Source organism: Scyliorhinus torazame, chromosome 5 (assembly GCF_047496885.1).
Source record: "Scyliorhinus torazame isolate Kashiwa2021f chromosome 5, sScyTor2.1, whole genome shotgun sequence".
Lineage (NCBI taxonomy): Eukaryota > Metazoa > Chordata > Chondrichthyes > Carcharhiniformes > Scyliorhinidae > Scyliorhinus > Scyliorhinus torazame.
This window is the reverse complement of record NC_092711.1, coordinates 22,047,836-22,062,489: the sequence shown is the minus strand read 5'-3', so window position 1 is coordinate 22,062,489 and position 14,654 is coordinate 22,047,836.

Sequence of the window (14,654 nt, the reverse complement as noted above, 5' to 3'; positions counted from 1 at the left end):
GCACTGTCAGTGCTCCCACCACACAGCCAGCACTGTCAGTGCTCCCACCACACAGCCAGCACTGTCAGTGCTCCCTCCACAAAGCCAGCACTGTCAGTGCCCCCCCACACAGCCAGCACTGTCAGTGTTCCCCCCACACAGCCAGCACTGTCAGTGCTCCCCACACAGCCAGCACTGTCAGTGCTCCCCACACAGCCAGCACTGACAGTGCTCCCCACAAAGCCAGCACTGTCAGAGCTCCCCCACACAGCCAGCACTGTCAGTCCTCCCACCACACAGCCAGCACTGTCAGTGCTCCCCCACACAGCCAGCACTATCAGTGCTCCCCCCACACAACCAGCACTGTGAGTGCTCCCCCGCACAGCCAGCACTGTCAGTGCTCCCACCACACAGCCAGCACTGTCAGTGCTCCCCCACACAGCCAGCACTGTCAGTGGTCCCCCCACACAGCCAGCACTGTCAGTGCTCCCCCACACAGCCAGCACTGTCAGTGCTCCCCCACACATCCAGCACTGTCAGTGCTCCCACCACACAGCCAGCACTGTCAGTGTTCCCCCCACACAGCCAGCAATGCCAGTGCTCCCACCACACCGCCAGCACAGTCAGTGCTCCCCCCCCCCCACAGCCAGCAATGTCAGTGCTCCCCCACACAGCCAGCACTGTCAGTACTCCACCACACAGCCAGCACTGTCAGTGCTCCCCACACAGCCAGCACTGTCAGTGCTCCAACCACACAGCCAGCACTGTCAATGCTCCCCCCACACAGCCAGCACTGTCAGTGCTCCCCACACAGCCAGCACTGTCAGTGCTCCCCCCACACAGCCAGCACTGTCAGTCCTCCCACCACACAGCCAGCACTGTCAGTGCTCCCCCACACAGCCAGCACTGTCAGTGCTCCGCCCACACAACCAGCACTGTGAGTGCTCCCCCGCACAGCCAGCACTGTCAGCGCTCCCACCACACAGCCAGCACTGTCAGTGCTCCCCCACACAGCCAGCACTGTCAGTGGTCCCCACACAGCCAGCACTGTCAGTGCCCCCCCCATACAGCCAGCACTGTCAGTGCTCCACCACACATCCAGCACAGTCAGTGCTCCCACCACACAGCCAGCACTGTCAGTGTTCCCCCCACACAGCCAGCAATGCCAGTGCTCCCACCACACCGCCAGCACAGTCAGTGCTCCCACCACACAGCCAGCACTGTCAGTGCTCCCACCACACAGCCAGCACTGTCAGTGCTCCCTCCACACAGCCAGCACTGTCAGTGCTCCCCCCACACAGCCAGCACTGTCAGTGTTCCCCCCACACAGCCAGCACTGTCAGTGCTCCCCACACAGCCAGCACTGTCAGTGCTCCCCACACAGCCAGCACTGTCAGTGCTCCCCCACACAGCCAGCACTGTCAGAGCTCCCCCACACAGCCAGCACTGTCAGTCCTCCCACCACACAGCCAGCACTGTCAGTGCTCCCCCACACAGCCAGCACTATCAGTGCTCCCCCCACACAACCAGCACTGTGAGTGCTCCCCCACACAGCCAGCACTGTCAGTGCTCCCACCACACAGCCAGCACTGTCAGTGCTCCCCCACACAGTCAGCACTGTCAGTGGTCCCCCCACACAGCCAGCACTGTCAGTGCTCCCCCACACAGCCAGCACTGTCAGTTCTCCCCCACACATCCAGCACTGTCAGTGCTCCCACCACACAGCCAGCACTGTCAGTGTTCCCCCCACACAGCCAGCAATGCCAGTGCTCCCACCACACCGCCAGCACAGTCAGTGCTCCCCCCACAGCCAGCAATGTCAGTGCTCCCCCACACAGCCAGCACTGTCAGTGCTCCACCACACAGCCAGCACTGTCAGTGCTCCCCACACAGCCAGCACTGTCAGTGCTCCCCCCACACAGCCAGCACTGTCAGTGCTCCCACCACACAGCCAGCACTGTCAGTGCTCCCACCACACAGCCAGCACTGTCAGTGCTCCCCCCACACAGCCAGCACTGCCAGTGCTCCCCCCACACAGCCAGCACTGTCAGTGTTCCCCCCACACAGCCAGCACTGTCAGTGCTCCCACACAGCCAGCACTGTCAGTGCTCCCCCACACAGCCAGCACTGTCAGAGCTCCCCCACACAGCCAGCACTGTCAGTGCTCCCACCACACAGCCAGCACTGTCAGTGCTCCCCCACACAGCCAGCACTGTCAGTGCCCCCCCCACACAGCCAGCACTGTCAGTGCTCCCCCACACATCCAGCACTGTCAGTGCTCCCACCACACAGCCAGCACTGTCAGTGTTCCCCCCACACAGCCAGCAATGCCAGTGCTCCCACCACACCGCCAGCACAGTCAGTGCTCCCCCCCACAGCCAGCAATGTCAGTGCTCCCCCACACAGCCAGCACTGTCAGTGCTCCACCACACAGCCAGCACTGTCAGTGCTCCCCACACAGCCAGCACTGTCAGTGCTCCCCCACACAGCCAGCACTGTCAGTGCTCCCACCACACAGCCAGCACTGTCAGTGCTCCCACCACACAGCCAGCACTGTCAGTGCTCCCTCCACAAAGCCAGCACTGTCAGTGCCCCCCCACACAGCCAGCACTGTCAGTGTTCCCCCCACACAGCCAGCACTGTCAGTGCTCCCCACACAGCCAGCACTGTCAGTGCTCCCCACACAGCCAGCACTGACAGTGCTCCCCACAAAGCCAGCACTGTCAGAGCTCCCCCACACAGCCAGCACTGTCAGTCCTCCCACCACACAGCCAGCACTGTCAGTGCTCCCCCACACAGCCAGCACTATCAGTGCTCCCCCCACACAACCAGCACTGTGAGTGCTCCCCCGCACAGCCAGCACTGTCAGTGCTCCCACCACACAGCCAGCACTGTCAGTGCTCCCCCACACAGCCAGCACTGTCAGTGGTCCCCCCACACAGCCAGCACTGTCAGTGCTCCCCCACACAGCCAGCACTGTCAGTGCTCCCCCACACATCCAGCACTGTCAGTGCTCCCACCACACAGCCAGCACTGTCAGTGTTCCCCCCACACAGCCAGCAATGCCAGTGCTCCCACCACACCGCCAGCACAGTCAGTGCTCCCCCCCCCCCCACAGCCAGCAATGTCAGTGCTCCCCCACACAGCCAGCACTGTCAGTACTCCACCACACAGCCAGCACTGTCAGTGCTCCCCACACAGCCAGCACTGTCAGTGCTCCAACCACACAGCCAGCACTGTCAGTGCTCCCACCACACAGCCAGCACTGTCAGTGCTCCCACCACACATCCAGCACTGTCAGTGCTCCCCCCACACAGCCAGCACTGTCAGTGCTCCCACCACACATCCAGCACTGTCAGTGCTCCCACCACACAGCCAGCACTGTCAGTGTTCCCCCCACACAGCCAGCAATGCCAGTGCTCCCACCACACCGCCAGCACAGTCAATGCTCCCCCCACAGCCAGCAATGACAGTGCTCCCCCCACACAGCCAGCACTGTCAGTGCTCCACCACACAGCCAGCACTGTCAGTGCTCCCCACACAGCCAGCACTGGCAGTGCTCCCCCACACAGCCAGCACTGTCAGTGCTCCCACCACACAGCCAGCACTGTCAGTGCTCCCACCACACAGCCAGCACTGTCAGTGCTCCCTCCACACAGCCAGCACTGTCAGTGCTCCCCCCACACAGCCAGCACTGTCAGTGCTCCCACCACACAGCCAGCACTGTCAGTGCTCTCCCACACAGCCAGCACTGTCAGTGCTCCCACCCCACAGCCAGCACTGTCAGTGCTCACCCCACACAGCCAGCACTGTGAGTGCTCCCCTCACAGCCAGCACTGTCAGTGCTCCCCGCACACAGCCAGCACTGTCAGTGCTCCCCCCACAGCCAGCACTGTCAGTGCTCCCCCCACACAGCCAGCACTGTCTGTGCTCCCACCACACAGCCAGTACTGTCAGTGCTCACCCCACACAGCCAGCACTGTCAGTGCTCCCAACACACAGCCAGCACTGTCAGTGCTCCCCCCACACAGCCAGCACTGTCAGTGCTCCCCCACACAGCCAGCACTGTCAGTGCTCCCCCCAAACAGCCAGCACTGTCAGTCCTCCCACCACACAGCCAGCACTGTCAGTGCTCCCCCACACAGCCAGCACTGTCAGTGCTCCGCTCACACAACCAGCACTGTGAGTGCTCCCCCGCACAGCCAGCACTGTCAGTGCTCCCACCACACAGCCAGCACTGTCAGTGCTCCCCCACACAGCCAGCACTGTCAGTGGTCCCCACACAGCCAGCACTGTCAGTGCCCCCCCATACAGCCAGCACTGTCAGTGCTCCCCCACACATCCAGCACTGTCAGTGCTCCCACCACACAGCCAGCACTGTAAATGCTCCCCCCCACAGCCAGCAATGTCAGTGCTCCCCCACACAGCCAGCACTGTCAGTGCTCCCACCACACAGCCAGCACTGTCAGTGCTCCCACCACACAGCCAGCACTGTCAGTGCTCCCTCCAGACAGCCAGCACTGTCAGTGCTCCCCCCACACAGCCAGCACTGTCAGTGTTCCCCCCACACAGCCAGCACTGTCAGTGCTCCCCACACAGCCAGCACTGTCAGTGCTCCCCACACAGCCAGCACTGTCAGTGCTCCCCCACACAGCCAGCACTGTCAGAGCTCCCCCACACAGCCTGCACTGTCAGTCCTCCCACCACACAGCCAGCACTGTCAGTGCTCCCCCACACAGCCAGCACTATCAGTGCTCCCCCCACACAACCAGCACTGTGAGTGCTCCCCCACACAGCCAGCACTGTCAGTGCTCCCACCACACAGCCAGCACTGTCAGTGCTCCCCCACACAGCCAGCACTGTCAGTGGTCCCCCCACACAGCCAGCACTGTCAGTGCTCCCCCACACAGCCAGCACTGTCAGTGCTCCCCCACACATCCAGCACTGTCAGTGCTCCCACCACACAGCCAGCACTGTCAGTGTTCCCCCCACACAGCCAGCAATGCCAGTGCTCCCACCACACCGCCAGCACAGTCAGTGCTCCCCCCCACAGCCAGCAATGTCAGTGCTCCCCCACACAGCCAGCACTGTCAGTGCTCCACCACACAGCCAGCACTGTCAGTGCTCCCCACACAGCCAGCACTGTCAGTGCTCCCCCCACACAGCCAGCACTGTCAGTGCTCCCACCACACAGCCAGCACTGTCAGTGCTCCCACCACACAGCCAGCACTGTCAGTGCTCCCCCACACAGCCAGCAGTGTCAGTGCTCCCCCCACACAGCCAGCACTGTCAGTGTTCCCCCCACACAGCCAGCACTGTCAGTGCTCCCACACAGCCAGCACTGTCAGTGCTCCCCCACACAGCCGGCACTGTCAGAGCTCCCCCACACAGCCAGCACTGTCAGTGCTCCCACCACACAGCCAGCACTGTCAGTGCTCCCCCACACAGCCAGCACTGTCAGTGCCCCCCCACACAGCCAGCACTGTCAGTGCTCCCCCACACATCCAGCACTGTCAGTGCTCCCACCACACAGCCAGCACTGTCAGTGTTCCCCCCACACAGCCAGCAATGCCAGTGCTCCCACCACACCGCCAGCACAGTCAGTGCTCCCCCCCACAGCCAGCAATGTCAGTGCTCCCCCACACAGCCAGCACTGTCAGTGCTCCACCACACAGCCAGCACTGTCAGTGCTCCCCACACAGCCAGCACTGTCAGTGCTCCCCCCACACAGCCAGCACTGTCAGTGCTCCCACCACACAGCCAGCACTGTCAGTGCTCCCACCACACAGCCAGCACTGTCAGTGCTCCCTCCACACAGCCAGCACTGTCAGTGCCCCCCCCCACACAGCCAGCACTGTCAGTGTTCCCCCCACACAGCCAGCACTGTCAGTGCTCCCCACACAGCCAGCACTGTCAGTGCTCCCCACACAGCCAGCACTGTCAGTGCTCCCCCACAAAGCCAGCACTGTCAGAGCTCCCACCACACATCCAGCACTGTCAGTGCTCCCCCCACACAGCCAGCACTGTCAGTGCTCCCACCACACAGCCAGCACTGTCAGTGCTCCCACCACACAGCCAGCACTGTCAGTGCTCCCTCCACACAGCCAGCACTGTCAGTGCTCCCCCCACACAGCCAGCACTGTCAGTGTCCCCCCCACACAGCCAGCACTGTCAGTGCTCCCCACACAGCCAGCACTGTCAGTGCTCCCCACACAGCCAGCACTGTCAGAGCTCCCCACACAGCCAGCACTGTCAGTGCTCCCACCACACAGCCAGCACTGTCAGTGCTCCCCCACACAGCCAGCACTGTCAGTGCTCCCCCAAACAGCCAGCACTGTCAGTGGTCCTACCACACAGCCAGCACTGTCAGTGCTCCCCCACACAGCCAGCACTGTCAGTGCTCCCACCACACAGCCAGCACTGTCAGTGCTCCCACCACACAGCCAGAACTGTCAGTGCTCCCACCACACAGCCAGCATTGTCAGTGCTCCCCCACACAACCAGCATTGTCAGTGCTCCCACCACACAGCCAGCACTGTCAGTGCTCCCCACCACACAGCCAGCACTGTCAGTGTTCCCCACGCCCCAGACCCAGCTCCTAATTGGCTGAGAGGCTGTCAGTCAGCGCCTGGAGATACTGATAGTCTGTGAGACTGTCAGTCAGCGGTTGGAGCTCCTGATTGGCTGAGAGACTGCCAGTCGGCGGCTGGAGCTCCTGATTGGCTGAGAGACTGTCAGTCAGCGGTTGGAGCTCTTGATTGGCTGAGAGACTGCAAGTCGGCGGCTGGAGCTCCTGATTGGCTGAGAGACTGTCAGTCAGCGGCTGGAGCTCCTGATTGGCTGAGAGACTGTCAGTCAGCGGTTGGAACTCCTGATTGGCTGAGGGGCTTTCAGTCAATTTTATTTTCTCATTAATTTAATAATTGAAGCAACCGGATATTTCACCGCGATCTTGATCTGCTCCCTGAACCTGGACTGAGTCACCATATAAATAAATGTGCTCCCACCGCACAGCCAGCACTGTCAGTGCTCCCCACGCAGCCAGCACTGTCAGTGCTCCCCACACAGAGCCAGCACTGTCAGTGCTCCCACCACACAGCCAGCACTGTCAGTGCTCCCCCACACAGCCAGCACTGTCAGTGCTCCACCCACACAGCCAGCACTGTCAGTGCTCCCCCCCCACATCCAGCACTGTCAGTGCTCACCCCACACAGCCAGCACTGTCAGTGCTCCCCCACACAGCCAGCACTGTCAGTGCTCCACCCACACAGCCAGCACTGTCAGTGCTCCCCCCCCACATCCAGCACTGTCAGTGCTCACCCCACACAGCCAGCACTGTCAGTGCTCCCAACACACAGCCAGCACTGTCAGTGCTCCCCCACACAGCCAGCACTGCCAGTGCTCCCACCACACAGCCAGCACTGCCAGTGCTCCCATCACACAGCATGCACTGCCAGTGCTCCACCCACACAGCCAGCACTGTCAGTGCTCCGAACACACAGCCAGCACTGTCAGTGCTCCCAACACACAGCCAGCACTGTCAGTGCTCCCCCACACAGCCAGCACTGCCAGTGCTCCCACCACACAGCCAGCACTGCCAGTGCTCCCATCACACAGCATGCACTGTCAGTGCTACCACCCCACAGCCAGCACTGTCAGTGCTCACCCCACACAGCCAGCACTGTCAGTGCTCCCTCCACACAGCCAGCACTGTCAGTGCTCCCCCCACACAGCCAGCACTGTCAGTGTTCCCCCCACACAGCCAGCACTGTCAGTGCTCCCCCACACAGCCAGCACTGTCAGAGCTCCCCCACACAGCCAGCACTGTCAGTGCTCCCACCACAGAGCCAGCACTGTCAGTGCTCCCACCACACAGCCAGCACTGTCAGTGCTCCCCCACACAGCCAGCACTGTCAGTGCTCCCCCACACAGCCAGCATTGCCAGTGCTCCCCCACACAGCCAGCACTGTCAGTGATCCCCCCACACAGCCAGCACTGTCAGTGCTCCCCCCACCCAGCCAGCACTGTCAGTGCTCCCCTCACACAGCCAGCACAGTCAGTGCTCCCCCACAGAGCCAGCACTGTCTGTCCTCCACCCACACAGCTAGCACTGTCAGTGCTCCCACCACACAGCCAGCACTGTCAGTGCTCCCCCCACACAGCCAGCACTGTCAGTGCTCCCACCACACAGCCAGCACTGTCAGAGCTCCCCCCACACAGCCAGCACTGTCAGTGCTCCCCTCACAGAGCCAGCACTGTCAGTGCTCCCCCACACAGCCAGCACTGTCAGTGCTCCCCCACACAGCCAGCACTGTCAGTGCTCCCACCACACAACCAGCACTGTCAGTGCTCCCCACACACAGCCAGCACTGCCAGTGCTCTCCCTACACAGCCAGCACTGTCAGTGCTCCCCTCACACAGCTAGCACTGTCAGTGCTCCCCCACAGAGCCAGCACTGTCAGTCCTCCACCCACACAGCTAGCACTGTCAGTGCTCCCACCACACAGCCAGCACTGTCAGTTCTCCACCACACAGCCAGCACTGTCAGTGCTCCCCACACAGCCAGCACTATCAGTCCTCCCCCACACAGACAGCACTGCCAGTGCTCCCACCACACAGCCAGCACTGCCCGTGCTCACACCACACAGCCAGCACTGTCAGTGCTCCCACCACACAGCCAGCACTGTCAGTGCTCCCCCCACACAGCCAGCACTTTCAGTGCTCCCCCCACACAGCCAGCACTGTCAGTGCTCCCCCACACAGCCAGCACTGTCAGTGCACCCCGCACACAGCCAGCACTGTCAGTGCTCCCCCACAGCCAGCACTGTCAGTGCTCCTCCACACAGCCAGCACTGTCAGTGCTCCCCCACACAGCCAGCACTGTCAGTGCTCCCCCCACACAGCCAGCACTGTCAGTGCTCCCACCACACAACCAGCACTGTCAGTGCTCCCCCACACAGACTGCACTGTCAGTTCTCCCACCACGCAGCCAGCACAGTCAGTGCTCCCCCACACAGCCAGCACTGTCAGTGCTCCCCCACACAGCCAGCACTGCCAGTGCTCCCACCACACAGCCAGCACTGTCAGTGCACCCACCACACAGCCAGTACTGTCAGTGCTCCCCACACAGCCAGCACTGTGAGTGCTCCCCCACACAGCCACCACTGTCAGTGCTCCCACCACACAGCCAGCACTGTCAGTGCTCCCCCACACAGCCAGCACTGTCAGTGCTCCCCCACACAGCCAGCACTGTCAGTGCTCCCCCACACAACCAGCACTGTCAGTGCTCCCACCACACAGCCAGCACTGTCAGTGTTCCCCACGCCCCAGACCCAGCTCCTGAATGGCTGAGAGGCTGTCAGTCAGCGCCAGGAGGTAGTGATAGGCTGAGAGACTGGCAGTCAGCGGTTGGAGCTCCTGATTGGCTGAGAGACTGCCAGTCGGCGGCTGGAGCCCCTGATTGGCTGAGAGACTGTCAGTCAGCGGCTGGAGCTCCTGATTGGCTGAGAGACTGTCAGTCAGCGGTTGGAACTCCTGATTGGCTGAGGGGCTTTCAGTCAGTTTTGTTTTCTCATTAATTTAATAATTGATGCAACCGGATATTTCACCGCGATCTTGACCTGCTCCCTGAACCTGGACTGAGTCACCACATAAATAAATGTGCTCCCACCGCACAGCCAGCACTGTCAGTGCTCCCCGCACAGCCAGCACTGTCAGTGCTCCCCCACACAGCCAGCACTGTCAGTGCTCCCACCACACAGCCAGCGCTGCCCGTGCTCCCACCACACAGCCAGCACTGTCAGTGCTCCCCCACACAGCCAGCACCGTCAGTGGTCCCCCCACACAGCCAACACTGTCAGTGCTCCCCCACACAGCCAGAACTGTCAGTGCTTCCCCCCACACAGCCAGCACTGCCAGTGCTCCCACCACACAGCCAGCACTGCCCGTGCTCCCACCACACAGCCAGCACTGTCAGTGCTCCCACCACACAGCCAGCACTGTTAGTGCTCCCCCACACAGCCAGCACTGTCAGTGCTCCCCCACACAGCCAGCCCTTCCAGTGATCCCCCCACACAGCCAGCAGGGTCAGTGCTACCGCCACACAGCCAGCACTGCCAGTGCTCCCACCACACAGCCAGCACTGCCAGTGCTCCCATCACACAGCCAGCACTGTAAGTGCTCCACCACACAGCCAGCACTGTCAGTGCTCCCCCCACACAGCCAGCACTGTCAGTGCTCCCCCACACAGCCAGCACTGTCAGTGCTCCCCCACACAACCAGCACTGTCAGTGCTCCGAACACACAGCCAGCACTGTCAGTGCTCCCACCACACAGCTAGCACTGTCAGTGCTCCCACCACACAGCCAGCACTGCCAGTGCTCCCACCCCACAGCCAGCACTGTCAGTGCTCACCCCACACAGCCAGCACTGTCAGTGCTCCCCGCACACAGCCAGCACTGTCAGTGCTCCCCCGACACAGCCAGCACTGTCAGTGCTCCCCCACACAGCCAGCACTGTCAGTGCTCCCCCCACACAGCCAGCACTGTCAGTGCTCCCACCACACAGCCAGCACTGTCAGTGCTCACCCCACACAGCCAGCGCTGTCAGTGCTCCCCCCACACAGCCAGCACTGTCAGTGCTCCCCCCACACAGCCAGCACTGTCAGTGCTCCCACCACACAGCTAGCACTGTCAGTGCTCCCACCACACAGCTAGCACTGTCAGTGCTCCCACCACACAGCCAGCACTGCCTGTGCTCCCACCCCACAGCCAGCACTGTCAGTGCTCACCCCACACAGCCAGCACTGTCAGTGCTCCCCGCACACAGCCAGCACTGTCAGTGCTCCCCCGACACAGCCAGCACTGTCAGTGCTCCCCCCACACAGCCAGCACTGTCAGTGCTCCCCCACACAGCCAGCACTGTCAGTGCTCCCACCACACAGCCAGCACTGTCAGTGCTCACCCCACACAGCCAGCACTGTCAGTGCTCCCCCCACACAGCCAGCACTGTCAGTGCTCCCCCCACACAGCCAGCACTGTCAGTGCTCCCCCGCACAGCCAGCACTGTCAGTGCTCCCCCAGACAACCAGCACTGTCAGTGCTCCCCCCACACAGCCAGCACTGTCAGTGCTCCCCACACACAGCCAGCACTGTCAGTTCTCCCACCACACAGCCAGCACTGTCAGTGCGCCCCCCACACACCCAGCACTGTCAGTGCTCCCCCCCACACAGCCAGCACTGTCAGTGCTCCCACCACACAGCCAGCACTGTCAGTGCTCACCCCACACAGCCAGCACTGTCAGTGCTCCCCCCACACAGCCAGCACTGTCAGTGCTCCCCCCACACAGCCAGCACTGTCAGTGCTCCCCCGCACAGCCAGCACTGTCAGTGCTCCCCCAGACAACCAGCACTGTCAGTGCTCCCCCCACACAGCCAGCACTGTCAGTGCTCCCCCCACACAGCCAGCACTGTCAGTTCTCCCACCACACAGCCAGCACTGTCAGTGCTCCCCCCACACACCCAGCACTGTCAGTGCTCCCCCCCACACAGCCAGCACTGCCAGTGCTCCCACCACACAGCCAGCACTGTCAGTGCTCCCAGCACACAGCCAGCACTCTCAGCGCTCCCCCACACAGCCAGCACTGTCAGTGCACCCCCCACACAGCCAGCACTGCCAGTGCTCCCACCACACAGCCAGCGCTGTCAGTGCTCCCACCACACAGCCAGCACTGTCAGTGCTCCCACCACACAACCAGCACTGTCAGTGCTCACCCCACACAGCCAGCACTGACAGTGCTCCCACCACACAGCCAGCACTGTCAGTGCTCCCACCACACAACCAGCACTGTCAGTGCCCCCCCACGCAGCCAGCACTGTCAGTGCTCCCCCCATACAGCCAGCACTGTCAGTGCTCCCACCACAGCCAGCACTGTCAGTGCTCCCACCCCACACAGCCAGCACTGTCAGTGCTCCCACCTCACACAGCCAGCAGTGTCAGTGCTCCCACCACACAACCAGCACTGTCAGTGCTCCCACCACACAGCCAGCACTGTCAGTGCTCCCACCACACAGTCAGCACTGTCAGTGCTCCCCCACACAGCCAGCACTGACAGTGCTCCCCCCACACAGCCAGCACTGTCAGTGCTCCCTCACACAGCCAGCACTGTCAGTGCTCCACACACACAGCCAGCACTGTCAGTGCTCCCCTCTCACAGCCAGCACTGTCAGTGCTCCCCACCACACAGCCAGCACTGTCAGTGCTCCCCCCACACAGCCAGCACTGTCAGTGCTCCCACCACACAGCCAGCACTGTCAGTGCTCCCACCACACAGCCAGCACTGTCAGTGCTCCCACCACACAGCCAGCACTGTCCGTGCTCCCCACCACACAGCCAGCACTGTCAGTGCTCCCACCACACAGCCAGCACTGTCAGTGATCCCACCACACAGCCAGCACTGTCAGTGCTCCCACCACACAGCCAGCACTGTCAGTGCTCCCCACACACAGCCAGCACTGTCAGTGCTCCCACACAGCCAGCACTGTCAGTGCTCCACCACACAGCCAGCACTGTCAGTGCTCCCCCACACAGCCAGCACTGTCAGTGCTCCCATCACACAGCCAGCACTGTCAGTGCTCCCACCATACAGCCAGCACTGTCAGTGCTCCCATCACACAGCCAGCACTGTCAGTGCTCCCACCCCACACAGCCAGCACTGTCAGTGCTCCCCCCACACAGCCAGCACTGTCAGTGCTCCTCCACACAGCCAGCACTGTCGGTGCTCCCACCACACAGCCAGCACTGTCAGTGCTCCCACCACACAGCCAGCACTGTCAGTGCTCCCACACACAGCCAGCACTGACAGTGCTCCCCCCACACAGCCAGCACTGTCAGTGCTCCCCCACACAGCCAGCCCTTCCAGTGATCCCCCCACACAGCCAGCAGGGTCAGTGCTCCCCCCACACAGCCAGCACTGCCAGTGCTCCCACCACACAGCCAGCACTGCCAGTGCTCCCATCACACAGCCAGCACTGTCAGTGCTCCACCACACAGCCAGCACTGTCAGTGCTCCCCCCACACAGCCAGCACTGTCAGTGCTCCCCCACACAGCCAGCACTGTCAGTGCTCCCCCACACAGCCAGCACTGTCAGTGCTCCGAACACACAGCCAGCACTGTCAGTGCTCCCACCACACAGCTAGCACTGTCAGTGCTCCCACCACACAGCCAGCACTGCCAGTGCTCCCACCCCACAGCCAGCACTGTCAGTGCTCACCCCACACAGCCAGCACTGTCAGTGCTCCCCGCACACAGCCAGCACTGTCAGTGCTCCCCCGACACAGCCAGCACTGTCAGTGCTCCCCCACACAGCCAGCACTGTCAGTGCTCCCCCACACAGCCAGCACTGTCAGTGCTCCCACCACACAGCCAGCACTGTCAGTGCTCACCCCACACAGCCAGCGCTGTCAGTGCTCCCCCCACACAGCCAGCACTGTCAGTGCTCCCCCCACACAGCCAGCACTGTCAGTGCTCCCACCACACAGCTAGCACTGTCAGTGCTCCCACCACACAGCTAGCACTGTCAGTGCTCCCACCACACAGCCAGCACTGCCAGTGCTCCCACCCCACAGCCAGCACTGTCAGTGCTCACCCCACACAGCCAGCACTGTCAGTGCTCCCCGCACACAGCCAGCACTGTCAGTGCTCCCCCGACACAGCCAGCACTGTCAGTGCTCCCCTTACACAGCCAGCACTGTCAGTGCTCCCCCACACAGCCAGCACTGTCAGTGCTCCCACCACACAGCCAGCACTGTCAGTGCTCACCCCACACAGCCAGCACTGTCAGTGCTCCCCCCACACAGCCAGCACTGTCAGTGCTCCCCCCACACAGCCAGCACTGTCAGTGCTCCCCCGCACAGCCAGCACTGTCAGTGCTCCCCCACACAGCCAGCACTGTCAGTGCTCCCCCCACACAGCCAGCACTGTCAGTGCTCCCCCCACACAGCCAGCACTGTCAGTTCTCCCACCACACAGCCAGCACTGTCAGTGCTCCCCCCACACACCCAGCACTGTCAGTGCTCCCCCCCCCCACACAGCCAGCACTGCCAGTGCTCCCACCACACAGCCAGCACTGTCAGTGCTCCCAGCACACAGCCAGCACTGTCAGCGCTCCCCCACACAGCCAGCACTGTCAGTGCACCCCCCACACAGCCAGCACTGTCAGTGCACCCCCCACACAGCCAGCACTGCCAGTGCTCCCACCACACAGCCAGCGCTGTCAGTGCTCCCACCACACAGCCAGCACTGTCAGTGCTCCCACCACACAACCAGCACTGTCAGTGCTCACCCCACACAGCCAGCACTGACAGTGCTCCCACCACACAGCCAGCACTGTCAGTGCTCCCACCACACAACCAGCACTGTCAGTTTCCCCCCACGCAGCCAGCACTGTCAGTGCTCCCCCCATACAGCCAGCACTGTCAGAGCTCCCACCACAGCCAGCACTGTCAGCGCTCCCACCCCACACAGCCAGCACTGTCAGTGCTCCCACCTCACACAGCCAGCAGTGTCAGTGCTCCCACCACACAACCAGCACTGTCAGTGCTCCCACCACACAGCCAGCACTGTCAGTGCTCCCACCACACAGTCAGCACTGTCAGTGCTCCCCCACACAGCCAGC